At 38.4% G+C, this 14,006-nt stretch overlaps 1 protein-coding gene across 6 annotated transcripts in view; it reads right to left on the bottom strand.

The window, feature by feature from the left end:
- Positions 1 to 14,006, bottom strand: part of GREB1 (growth regulating estrogen receptor binding 1) — a 73,940-nt gene that overhangs the window by 48,981 nt on the left and 10,953 nt on the right. The window contains exon 2 of one of the 6 annotated variants that reach the window (XM_015859465.2): positions 7,671 to 7,916. The exons of the other annotated variants lie outside the window; for them this stretch is intronic. The gene's annotated coding sequence lies outside the window, so the exon portion shown is untranslated. The remainder of the gene's footprint in view (positions 1 to 7,670; positions 7,917 to 14,006) is intronic. 6 annotated transcript variants of the gene reach the window in all.

Raw genomic sequence — 14,006 nt, 5'->3', positions numbered from 1 at the left:
AATTAATTTTAGGGCTCAAATGCTGTTTCTAAACAAACTCACTAATTCTAGTCCTAATTTTAACCCATCCTTCGATCTCTATATGCCAACATCCGTGCAATAAAGACAAATAATTTATCAAGATGCCTAACAGATGTCATTCTTTTTAAAAATCTCTCCCTGAATTATTAATAATATTTGATCTTGTTAGTTTGGAGGAATCTGGTGGCCAGGGACCCATCTCCACAGTTTTGGGTGACAGGAACTGTATAGTTCTGCACAGACTCAAAATTCTGGACCAAAGAGAAATAAAATAGAAGGAACAAGCACTCAGAGTGGTAGTACTCAATGTCATACCTTCTGGATTGGAAGCACCACTCAGCTATCAGGCACTTCACATAGATCACTATATTTCAAGAGAGAGACACAACAAGAAAAAGACTGGATAACATCCAAAAGATTTTCTGTACTTAACAATTCCTGATACAGCCCTCAGATAATATCCAGAAGTTTGACTGCAGTTGCAGAGGATTGCTTTACAAGGGGCTGGATTTTACTAATTCTTAGCATGACCAAAGAAATCTGGTCTACCTGATTTCCAAACTTACTGATTTACTTCTTGAAAACCTTCCATAGAGCACAAGAAAAATAGGAAGATTTAAAATTCAACTAGAGGGAGACCCAACATTTTGAGATGACCCAAAAGCATTGTACACACATAAATACACATGCAGAACTGCTTTAAGCAATGAGGCGTGAAGGCTGACTTGCTTATTAGCACTATTTGCATCTGCTAGTGATGAATGAGAAAATACTGCAGTGTTTCAGTATATAAACTATCTCCCATTGGTACAGACAGCTATTATTCTGTACTGTTTCTTAAGAATAGCAACAGATGCCACATTTACTGGCACCTTTCATACTTGTTATATAGAGACCGCTAGTGGACACATCAGAAGTCCTATCTCTAATGCTGATGATTCCAGAAATTAACATCACTAGATGATAAGTTTGGCATTAACACATTCAACACAGGCACGGTTTTTCCTCCACTACAGTTCCAGTTTAATTACATGGATGGATTTGTGCAACAAAACAGAAACCTTTTGGAACTGTACATGCAGTAAGTAGTTCTTGCGTACCTGTGGGCTGTCACACTGTCAGACACAGCCATAAAGCACAGGAACGTGCTTCAGGAGGCACGGCCAATATTTTAGAGACATTTCACATCATCAAGCACACAATGCTGGAAACAGAAATTATCCACTGCATGAGATTCGCCAACATCAGCCCGTGTCATTCAGAGCCCCAGTAATTCTCTCTCTGCTGTGGGAGAGATGATTTCCATGAAGCAAGCAGGGGAGAAGCCTTGTGATGGTTGTCAGCCTCTTTTCTTCAAAGCTGCCGAGACTGTGGCACCTGAATTGTAAACTGCTGACTCTGCGGCACCAGGAAGCAAAAGCTTTGAGTCCTATTTTCCTGCTTCAATGAGCTCAGCGTTCCCAGCCCAAATTTATGCCTCTCTTGGATACAAGTGGGTGGTGCAGGCTGAAGTTTCAAATACATGTGAAATTCCAAGCCATGAACATAGATGGCAACCAGATCTATTAAAAAATAAAAATAAAAAAATCACAGGGCAACAGAAGGGTAGCCCTCGACCCCAACTACTGATAAATCAAAGAGTAAGTGACTGTCACAGCCAGTTTCCATGGAGAGCATGCAGAGAAAAATACTAGTCAATACAAAGGGGGGAATAAAACAGGAAGGAAGACCTGGACCTGGGAAAGCTGCTTACAACCATGACAAAAAAGATCGATGAAAGCACTCTGTGGAACAGAGAGTACTAAGAAACAATTGCAGATACAGCTGAAGTGGGTCAGGACAATGTATTAGAAACAAACAGATGAATGCTGCCAAAGATTGATGCCAGACACCTGAAAATGCATGTGTAGTATGTCAGTCTAAAAGATGCTAGGAGTCCTGGGGCTTCCTAGTTATTCGGCTTTAGCTTTGGCTCTTAGTTCTCTGATAGAATAGTCTATGAAATGAAGATCTACACGGCACAGCTAAGCAACCAGAAACGTTTACTGAGCATTCAGCCTAATAAACAAAGTATATGGGGAAAGTAAAAAGTAAAACTATTAACTGCAAAAGAAAAGCTCTCCAGTTCCAGACAAGGAACTGTCCTTGTTTAGAACTGAAGTCCTTCCTGTAGTAAACAGCAATTACTTGACTAGGAAATACAGAATAAAATTCAGAGTTAACAGTTTTGCCTGTTGGTTACAGACTCATCTTCAGGTTCAACTGCAGTTGAAATCATCAGGTTTTGAAGACAACGGCCATCACCTGCACTATAATAGTCTATAGTAAAAGAGTATTAATGTTTTGTGGAGATTGAAGAACTAGCATAGCAACGCCAGACATAATTTATTCTACACCTTGAGCAGGATGAGCGTCTCAGAATCAAAGAACAGCTTCATGGGAAAAGATCCCTGGAAGTATCCTAAGGAAAACAATAGATATCAGAGAACAGAAATTAATTCAAGGCTTTATACAACTGCTAGTGAAATAAGACTGCTAAAAGAACCCTTGGCTTTATCAGAAACAGAAAGTCTGTGCAAGCCCATCAAGTCCCAGCCTTTAGATACTTATAAACAGTGATGAGATTCCCTCTCAGCCTTTTCTTCTCCAGGCTGAACAGTCTCAGGTCTCTCAGCCTTTCCTCATAAGGGAGATGCTCCAGGCCTCTCATCATCTTTGTGGCCCTCCATTGGACTCTCTCCAGCAGGACACCATATTTTCTAATTGAGGAGCCCAGAACTGAACTCTGTACTCAAGGTGAAGCCTTACCAGGGCAGATTAGAGGGGGAAGATCACCTCCCTCAACCTTCTGGCCATGCTCTTTTTAATGTACCCCAGGATACCACTGGCCTTCTTGGCCACAAGGGCACACTTGGTTCATGGTCAACCTGTTGGCCACCAGGACACCCAGGTCCTTCTTTTCAGAACTCCTTTCCAGCACATCAGGACCTATCCTGTACTCATGCATGTAGTTATTCCTCCCCAGGCATGGACTCAGCATTTGCCCTTGCTGAACCTCATTAGGTTCATCTCCGCCCTACTCTCAGCCTATTGAGGTCTCACTGAATGACAGCACAGTCTTCTGATGTGTTAGCCAATCCTCGCAGTTTGTATCATCAGCAAATTTGCTGAGACTTGACTCTATCCCTTCACTCAGCTTCTTGATGAAGATTGGGCCCAGTACCAACCCCTGGAGAACACCACTAGCTACAGGACTCCAACTAGACTCTGCATCACTGATCACAACCCTCTGAGCTCTGCTAGTCAGCCAGTTCTCAGTCCACCTCACTGTCAACTAATCTATCCCAGACTTCCTAAGCTTCATTATGTAAAATAATTTTATTGCTATAGCAAGAGGAAGTTCAAAAATTCCATAAGATGAGGTTTTGTTTAAGTATCCAAATCATAATCTATTAATACTTGTCTGGAAGCATTCTCTATTGAAATTCATAACTTGTTCATAGCTGAGTGCTGGAAAAGCAGATAGCTCTCTGGCAAGTTGGCAGTAGGAGAAAGAAAAAAAGAGCTCAGAAAACTGAGGGTTATGATGCAAATACATACTACTGGAAACACTTAAATACATGTCTTCATTTGAGACCACTTCCAGACCAATATTTTACTATGTACATGATGCTCATCTAAGTCTTGATAAAGGTTCTGACTTTTTTTGGTTAGTCCTTATGATAAGGAGAAACGATTATCGTCTGCTTAGCTCAACTCTGTAGTGCTAATTGGATATTATCAGCAGTCACTCTTGGATCTTCTGATTTATATCCACGTCTGTGAAGCAATTTTTTCCATTGCAGTTAAACTAGTATATCACTGAAAAGTCTCTTGCTGATCACTCTTTCATATATGAATAAAGTCATGGTTGTTCAGCAGACCACATTTGGCCATTATGTTTTAAGGGTAACATTAAAGCTTTAACTTAAACCACCAATATTTTTCCAGAAATTCCAGCTCTTTTTCTGATGCCAGATCTTAAAGCTCATATAACTCCAGTGGAATTGTATTAGAAAGGCTATGGGAAGAGCAGATCAGACTAAATTTAATAGTTTCCTATTAATTCTACTTTTGGTAATGAGCTCATGATTAAACACAGAGGCTGTGACTAAGGTTGATGGCAGGTCACAGAGAACATAATTCCACCATCTTAATACACTCATTTCCATAGAGAGAATACACTGAAAGAATACTGTGACTCAGGTCAATATACCACTTCCTTTTTCTTCTGTTACCTGGTATCTTATTTTGATTTTGAAAATTAGACTGATCCCAAGCACAAAATTTTTCCTGCATTAGCAGTGAGATGATTTCTTCCAATGACTCATGTTTCCAAGCAACAGGAGCTTGGAACAAGAGCACTGTTTGAAAGGTGCCAAGCTTTCAAGTGCCCTACGAAGAAGGGAAGAAGTCACCAAGCTTTTTGGCAGCATTAGATCCCATGTCAAATTGCTTCTGTTAATCACCAGAATCATTTTTGTCACTCAATACACAAGTAAAAAAAAAGGGGGGGGGGAGAGATGCCATCACTATCAGGAAATCACTGTTAAGGTTAAAACAGATACCTCTGCAAAAAAATCAAATGTATGCCATTTATCCAATCTACTGAAAAATCAAGCCCAATTTGTAATCTGCCCTTTGTGCAGATATAATGATTGATATCAATGGGATGAAAACAGATTGGGACAAATCAGAAGTAAGCATTCTCAGTAAAAACCCTATTTACTACTTTTCTTCCCTTCAGGCAGACAGCAAATCAAACTCTCTAATGGATCTTCCTTAATAAAAACCTACTTCACATTCTTTTCATCCATTGGAAAGACAAGAATTTCAGCTTATTTTCCTATTTTGGTGAAAGTATTCAACTGCAAACCAGCACTCATTAGTTTTGAAGAGAAAATGTTCATTTTTCAATGAAAATCCTTTAATTCATGCAGGGAATATAAGCAGAAGTGACTCATGAATATTTTTTTACAGACAAAGAAAAAAAAGAATTTACAGACTATGTCTACACATTTTTAAGCTTCTCATACAGATTCAAATTTACTTTGAAAGAAAAAATAAAACTCCTCTAAAAACAGAGCACTCTGACTTGCCATAAAGCCATTAAAATACACAGCAATGCATTAGGCTTGAAGATCCGGACTCAGGCACGTTGGCAATTTAGAGGGGAAGGAATCTAAACTGTAACAGCCTGCATTGTGGCTTTCTGAGCAAACAGAAGCTCCAATAACAACCAAATTCCTTTAGTTATTTAAAGATGAAAGGTTGTTTTGATTTTAAGATGTAGTTTAATCTTCCTTTATGACTACAGAAAACTTAAACATCCTTCACCTTAAAAGCTTGTATGACTGTGCTCACACACGAGTTGAACTTTCCTAGGAAATTAGGAATAACTTCTTTAGAAATGGTTCTCTATCTTATCTTAATAACGAGAAAAAATGCTGAACAAAGTTCAAGCTAGTCATAGTAGGAAGTCTTTGGTGAAAAGTCAAATGCTCGATTGCTAATCTAATTTTAAGAGAATTATAATCATTAATTGCAACTGATGCTCAAAAAACACCCACGTCTGCAAAAACAATTGAGCAGAAATCTTAATCAGACTTTGCATAGATGACTGAATACTCATTATTAGCTCAATTCTTAGTAATTTTCACAGGAAATCTATTTTCAGACAATGTTATCATTGATTTCCATGTTCTTGCTTTTTTGATTTCAGGTAATCCTTCTTTTCATTGACAATCATGCATGTCATTCCTTAATAAATTGACAGCTGGCCTAATTCATTGAAAGTAGGCATAAATTGGATAAGTCCAGTGCTGTAATCAAGTGGAATAAGCCTGATCTGTGATATGGCAATAAATACATTTAAGCACTGCACTTTATTCGGTAAATGCATTTACATTCCTCTGCAGGAAACAATGTAATCTGATGCAGATTTATTTGATTTTCCTTTGAGATCTCCTAAACTTTGCAGGTGTTACTGTAGAGAAAATCCCTTATCAGCAGCCCCCAGTATAGCTCAGCTGATATGCTTTACTACTTCTACAGCACAGAACCCTGACCCTATGGCTGGTCAGGCAGCTCTGCCTTGGCTCCCATTCGGCTTTTGTGTGTTGCTTTGATCAGCTCCAGGCTTTGGATGAAAGCAATTCTGTTCGAGACCACCTTCAAACTCACTTAAAAAAAGAATTACATACATAAAACCAATTGAGCCTGTTAAGCAGCAGGAAGAAGCCAAGTAGAGGGAGGAGAAAGGGAGGAGAGGAGGTGCCACAAATCAATGCTAGGAAATGATGATCAAAGTGAAGAGTGGAAAATTAGTTTAAAATGTTCCCTAAGTTGTACAGGTCTTGATCATTCCCTTTCCCAGTTTAGTAAGGGCAGAAGGTTTCTCTGCATTACCCAGGACGGAAATACAACTCTCTCTTTTCAATAACTGTCTATCACACAAGTTCTGTACCTCTGAGTACAGCAGCACTTCACATCTTAGAGTAAAGCAGTTGGAAACAGACTGGCAAGTCAGAAGGAAAAAGATTATCTTTAAATCTATGCTTCCCAAAGAAAATTCTAAAGAAATCACCGGATGGGACATATCTTACTATTTTTACCTACTGATGCTAGAGACTATTTTTGAGAACATTTTCAGAATCTGACATAAAATTACAGTCATCCCATACTGACTGTCAAGGCTTTCAATCCATCCACTTTTATTTTTCCTTAACCTGAGTCTAACCTGCTGTGCTCATTAGGGAAAGCAGTACAGCAATGTGGGGCATTGCATGCACACAGGAAGGGCAGGATGTGAAGTAAAAGCTCTTCAGAGCTGTCTGCTTCAGAGCTCCAGAAGCATAGGCAGTCTCAGATCTTTCCCTTTCCCTCACTATATACATGTGGACTGTGCAGGTTTAGAGCCTTTACTTCTTTGACAGAGAAAGGCCTTAGTGATTTCTTCTAAATGAATACGCTATGATAAAACTGTCACAGTTTCTACATAACAAAGATGAACAGATGTACAATGGAAACGGGCTAAAATGCATATAGCCATCTCTAGGGTTATGATAAGAGACAGCAAATTCTTCTTTAGGTAAATTTATTACACTGAAAAAAAATCAAAGCATCACGGTATACTCAGGAGATCAACACGCACTGCATGTTGAAAATTCATTAATTAAGAAAAATTCATAAACATAAATATGCAATTCAAAAACCTTAAGCGAGCATCTTTAGTTAAAGAACCACTTCAAAGCTCAAGTTTTGTCCGTTTAAGAAACTGAACTTGGTACTCTGAGATCTAAGCTGTTTATTTTAAGGGATTAAAAATGATTGTTTTCTGTATTTTTAAAAGGCCTCCGAGTTATTCTTGGGATTGCTCTCTCACCCCCAAAAAACAGCAAATGAGTGACTGTAGAAAAATGCACATACTTACAACATGAGAATTGGATGTTATAAAATATCTCCCAACTGCAACGTTTGAATGTACGTATGAATGCCACAAATGTAAGGAACTATTAGTCTGTCTGTCATCTTTTGTTATAGGAATGTTTTCATTAAGCAGTAATTTTCAGCACAGAAACACTAGCCTGGTAATGAAAAGCACACTGTACCGTGATGAAAGCATGAGCTCCTCGGGGTCATCCAGCAAGCTGCTCCCAAAGTTTCATATTCTCGTCGTACTGCTGAACATCTTACACCCGTGGTAACTGTCAGTGATTATATCTTTATGGCGTTTTCCTTCTTTTGATTTAGAAGAGTCTGCTTCTTGAAGAATTGGTTAGGACACTTAAAGCTCCTGAGTCAGCACTGTACACAACTGAACAACTCAGTCGGGTCGCCATGACACGAACACTCTCCTGTGACAGTAGAACACAGGAAGGTTTCAAAGCTATCTATTCTGCAGCTACAGCAAAAACAAAGTAATTAGACGACAGTATAACCTGGCAAGCTGTTCTCTGATTTGTGTGCTGGCTATTCTAAATGATAAACGGTCTGACTTTATGTCTTATTAATACAGAAGTGCTGTGCTGGGTCATGGTGCTCCTGTCCAGGCACATATCAATCTGTCAGTCTGAAGCATTATTAACGTCAACAGTTTTGTTACAGGTTTTGGAAGGATTGAAGGTAGGGTTTTTTAAAGAACTAGGAGAGCCTTTTGCATTCAGTTGATAAAAGCACTAAAGAAAGCATAACGTGTATACTGTGGATACTCCATCCTGCTAACAGAACTAAGAATTAACAGAAATTATGTATGTAGCAACATTACCTTTGTGTTGGTACTGTGCCTCTAATCTTCTGAATAAAAGCATAGGAAATGAAAACAAAATTTGAAAGACTGTGTTCAATATACTACTATATACACAGGGGAACAGATATTGCAGAACATTTAACAAACACTTCGTCTCTTAAAAATGTTCAGTGATGTCTGGCTTCCTGTTAGTAATGCACAGACACGAACCTTGCACATATTAACATCACCAGATGACACTTAAAAGACTGCATTGCCAAAGTTAAGAGAAATACAAAGAGAGAACAAACACTGCAAGAAATACACGTGCATGAGTATGAATGCCCATAATTTTTGGAAGCTTATTCTAGTAATTTACCAGGTCAACAATAACACAAGCCAGAAAACATGTATTTGTATCTTGATTAATGCCAGCCAGACATTCTTGCTCTGTAGCTGTAGTGCAGTCATGAACCAGATTTCTCTAGGATGCTGCATAGAGCGCTGCCTAAAACGAAGTCTAATGTGTTTCTGTGCCTATCTCTAGCTTTCCTTTGCGCTGGAAGCACCACACCACTCAAAGAACATTAATAGAGGGCAGAAGTAGAAGAATAATATGTTATTCTGTAGTTCAGTAGTGGAATGCAGAATATATAAGCAGCCTGACTGCTGGATATAAGCAAAGAAGTTCCAGGGGAGAAATAGGAAGAGTAAGTATTGAAGGTCCTGTTGTATTTGATTAGTATTCACAGCAGGAATGCCAAGAGTGCCTGATGAGCATGGAAATTATGTATGAGAGATACAGAGTCAGTGAGAGTTGGTCAGTATGCAGCTGCTGACAAAACGTATGTCAAAAGTGTGTGTTTGTCTGCCCAAATGAGTTGCCAAATCTGTGTGAAATGAGTCAGTAATTTAAGCGATGAATTGACAGAACAGTAAAGGAAGAGCTGATCATGCAGTTACTCCCCCCAGAAAGTTATACTTTTATAGCAGAAAAACAAACAAAGATTACTTGTCTGATTTGCCACTGTCTGAGGCAGGTCATCAGTCATATCCAACAGTGAACATCTCAAGTAAACCACAGAACCTCAGATGCAACTGGATAACTATTTAGGCAATGGAATCAGCCCACGGATATGCACTGGTTCACTAGGCAGAATTTTTCACTCTACTCAATAAGATCAATGGAGCAGTTATTCAGCTGACCAACCACTACCGTTGCTTTACTTCAGCATTAGCTATATCATTCACCTGGCTCCATAGATCACACTGACTGTACGTCCATTCCTAGTAAGAGCTGCAGCTGTAGATATCTACATGAAGACCTCTATGCAGTTGCATGTCCAGAAAGATGGCACTGAGTTCACCTGGAGTTGCAAGAGCTGATCAGGGTTCAGCATATTTCAGTTTGGAATATTCTGTATAATTTTTTCTGAATCTTTTCACCCACTTATTAAGTTTTGTCATTGTTCTGTGCCCCTAATGTCCTTCCACTGCTCGGCTATATGCTGGGGACAACATCACTTCTCTAATGCATGGAGAGCAGTTATACTCATGATTGTGAGCTACGCCAATAGTGTTCCCAGGAAAAGCATGTCAGGAAACTACACTTCATTATTTTTTTAGATATTAAACAAACAGGATTTATAAAAAGATACTAAAGAGAAAAGCAAAATAACATGTAGGCATCCACTGTGAAAAACTTAACAAATGTAAAGGAAACTGGGGAAGCAAGTATAGTGAACTGCTTCCTTCATATGAAGCACGAGGGTAGGTGGAACAGAATTATCTTTCATGTGAAAATGTTTTAAAGAACCTAAGAATCTTCTTAAATATTGCTTTGTATTTAAAGTCACACAAGTATTTCCTATTACTGAATAAGTTCTTCCCATCACTGAACTGACAAGGATCCAAATCATGATAATATGTTTTTTAAAATCTCTAAGGGGAAAAAAAAATGTAATTAAAGAGTAAAATAAAAGGCCAGTTAGGTGTTATCAGTACTTCAATAATGAATGAGAAGGGAAAAAAAAAAAGAAAATAACGAAGGGTAATAAATACACACTTGCCAAAATCTACAGGAACCAATAAATCGCTATCTCTTGATAATTCCTCCTTAAACATCCACTGCACAGAACTGAAAAATTAAAACAAACAGGGTCACGCTGACCCTAAAGCAAGCAACAGACTTAATTACTGCACCAGACAACGATGAATCATGCCTAAGCAAACCTCCCATTCCTTCTCAATAGAATGCATTATTAATCTGACACACTGTTTTATGACAGATAAAATTTCTGCCAGAAAAAGCCTTACTTTTCTCAGTGCACAACAGGAGTATTGTAGAACGTCACAACTGTTTCCACACCACTCTTACCTGTAAAAGAAACTGTTGCTGCTTTCGTATCTCATTCACATTTCACTGTTATTCGTGCACCTCACAGAAGTGCTATTTGTTCAGTCATGCTGTACCTGTGTAAAAATCTCAAACGAACGTTCAAAGACTATTTCTTAAAAACTTAAAGATACAGCCTGACTGGTTCTTTCCTAGTTATTAACAGCTCTAACTGTTCAAAACGCTTCCTTCAGAGTGTTCCTTCATCCCTTGAAATTGTCATCCTGGGGTAAAAAAAAAAACCAAAAACCTTAGAAACTCCTGGCTGAGTAACATCCACTTGAGTGCTCAGAAAAACACCTCTGAAGAACTCTCAGCTTTCTTCACTGTCCTTGTGAAAGACTTCATATATCAGACCATGTGATGCAGGATTCTGGATAGTACATTGGGTCAGGAGACAAGATGTGGCACCGTCTCACAGCTGTGGAACAGGCACATTATATTCTGTTGCCAATACAAAGTCAAACTAATGCATGTTCTGTATGTGTTCCGATACACTTTTGTTTACCGTTTAACTTCAAAGATAGTGATGCTGCTGTACCACTGCAAACTATTACAGTTATTACATAATTTCCATTCCCATTTTCAAAGAAACACAGAACCTCCATGGTTGGAAAAGACCTCCAAGATCATCTAGCTCAATCACCTAACCACCACCAATATTTCCCCGCTAAACCCTGTCCCTTAGTACCACATCTAAATGTTTCTTGAACACCTCCAGGGACGGTGACTCCACCACCTTCCTGGGCATCCCATTCCAGCTCCTGACCACTCTTTGGGAGAAGAAATTTTTCTTAATCCCCAACCTAAACCTCCCATGGTGCTACTTAAGGCCATTCCATCTCATCCTATTGCTGTTTACATAGTAGAAGAGACCAACTCACCACCTTTCGGGCAGTTACAGAAAGACATAAGGTCTCCCCTGAGCCTCCTTTTCTGCCAACTGAACAATCCCAGTTCCCTAAGCTTCTCATCCTCATATCATTTGTGCTCCACGTTTTAACCCGTGACACAGCTATATACCTCATAATGACTGCCACATACCTTCTGTCAAGTACGAATGCACACTGTATAGTCCTACTAAATATAGTATTTAAATTTGAAACCACAATCATCCAAGATATTTGCACTAGAAATTATATTCTCAATAGACTCCTGTAGTAAAAAAATTACCTGAAATGTTAATTCCTTCACTGAGAAAAGTAAACTCAGTAGCATGCAATATTGAGCAATAACTCAATAACAAGTGGCCTTATTAGTAAATTCTAACAAAGTTTTATGTTTTGTTTTGCTTTCATTAGCAAACAATCAAACAACAACAACAAAAGTAAATCAGATTTTAAGAGTTAAGAGGAAAGGAGCCGAAGGCAGACCAGAAAATGTTACTGTGCTACTGGATGAATCTATTATCTTCTTATACTGGAGTGCACTGCATGCATTTTAGGCCCATTTTGTCAAAAAGAACATAGTAGAACTTGAAAAGACTCACTGAAATACAAGAAAGGAGACCAAAAGAATTAGCAGACTTCAATGGACTGGGATCCTTCAGAACATAAAAACTGACTGAAAGGCATCCACTAGAAGTCTAACAAAATGATGACTGGCACATCAACAGCACACAAGGAGAAACTGCTTACTCTCCCAGTACAAAAATTAAGACACTCATTTATATATCTTTAGAGCCATTATTCAGTCAGTTTGTAGCTCTTGGCATTTTTAAAATAACCTAGGCACTGCTCCCACATTTTAATCTAACTCACTGTACTTCACTACTGCAGAAGAGAACAGACTCTTATGATCAAGAAAGTCAAAAAAGAACAGAGTTCATGTGATTGAGATAAGAATGGAGTAGCACTCTTAACAGACAGCATGAACAGTACAAAATGGTATTTCTAAAACAGCACAACTGGACATATTGTACCAATCAACATGTTAGGAACAAGCTGTTATGTAACAGCAAAATTCTTGCCTTTAAGGGCTTACTCTTCTTATTCCAAGCATCCATTTATCCCATAATTTGTGTAAGAGCAAAATTCTTTACTTTAAGGGCTGACTGTCTTATATTTACCAGGATCTAATTATGCACCAGGGATATTTTACACACACACATTACTTGACCAATAGTAGTAAGAAAAAAACTTCTTACAAAGACTTCTTCCCAGACATTTGATAAAAGCTCTTTCAGAAAAATATAGCTTTGTGACATGGCATAATGTACATATCCTTCACAGGGCACCTATCTCCCATGTCTTTGTCAGTGTACATCTGACATGGGAGGCTTAAGAGTATCCTCATTTGTTATAGCCCATAATAAGGGAGGGACAACTAGTATTACAAACCTACCCCTATTAGAATTCTGCTGTTCACTTAAAACCTAGCGCATGGAAATACTGGAGCTGTATCACATAATAAAGTCCCACAAGATCACTTGCTTCCCATTGTGGCTTCAAGTAGCTTTCAGGAAGAAGCACAAGAAAGGAAGGCTGTTTTGGTAGTCACCTGATCTGAAGTGCAGTTTATACCTCATCCTGATGGTTAACTGGTATTCACAGATGTTTCTTCTATGAATTTGTCCAATTCCTTTCAGAAACTCTTCAAGCTTTTGACTTCTTTTTTTGACATAAGTTATCAGCAAGTTTCACAAAGCGTGCAATGCTATCTGCCATTTATTTGAAACACTTTCACAACAAAATCAAGGTAAAACCACAGGCTTCAGGGGGACATTGTGTCCTGCTCCCTGAACCCAAGTGTCTCACAAAGTCCTCCTCATAAGGCCACTCTGTCTTAAACCCGACATTAGGGAAGAGGTGTCACTGCATTACAGAGTGAGGTTCAACTCTCCTACCAGAAACTGGGCAAAACAAAATGTAAAAGCAAACTTAGTTTTAAAAGCTTCCAGTCTACGGAAAAACTTAGCAGAAGGTTACAACAGAAAAAAAAATTATATATATATGTATGTATATACATTTCTAATATCTTCAATTATATTTTTAAAGTAGATTTCTAAATGGTGATATGGGAAGACTACCACCACTACTGTGAATTTACATCACAGCAAGTTCTCAGTGTCCAGTACAGGTAAATAAAGAAGCAACTCTGTAAACATCAGAGACAGCCTGTGAATCTTTCTGAGAGAAATTATATTTTTATTTGCTTCCTTGATTTCTATATTATTATTTACAAATTATACATTCATGACATAACTGAATATCGCTTTATGCTAGCAGTGACCTAATCAGTAGTAGGTGTCTGTTAACTAAGCCATTACTGAAATTAGATACTTGCAGACATTAATCACTTTCAATAGGAATTCAGATTCATTCT

This window comes from Coturnix japonica, chromosome 3 (assembly GCF_001577835.2).
Source record: "Coturnix japonica isolate 7356 chromosome 3, Coturnix japonica 2.1, whole genome shotgun sequence".
Classification (NCBI taxonomy): domain Eukaryota; kingdom Metazoa; phylum Chordata; class Aves; order Galliformes; family Phasianidae; genus Coturnix; species Coturnix japonica.
Note: the sequence above shows the minus strand (reverse complement) of the source record. Positions and strands in the feature narration are given on the sequence as shown.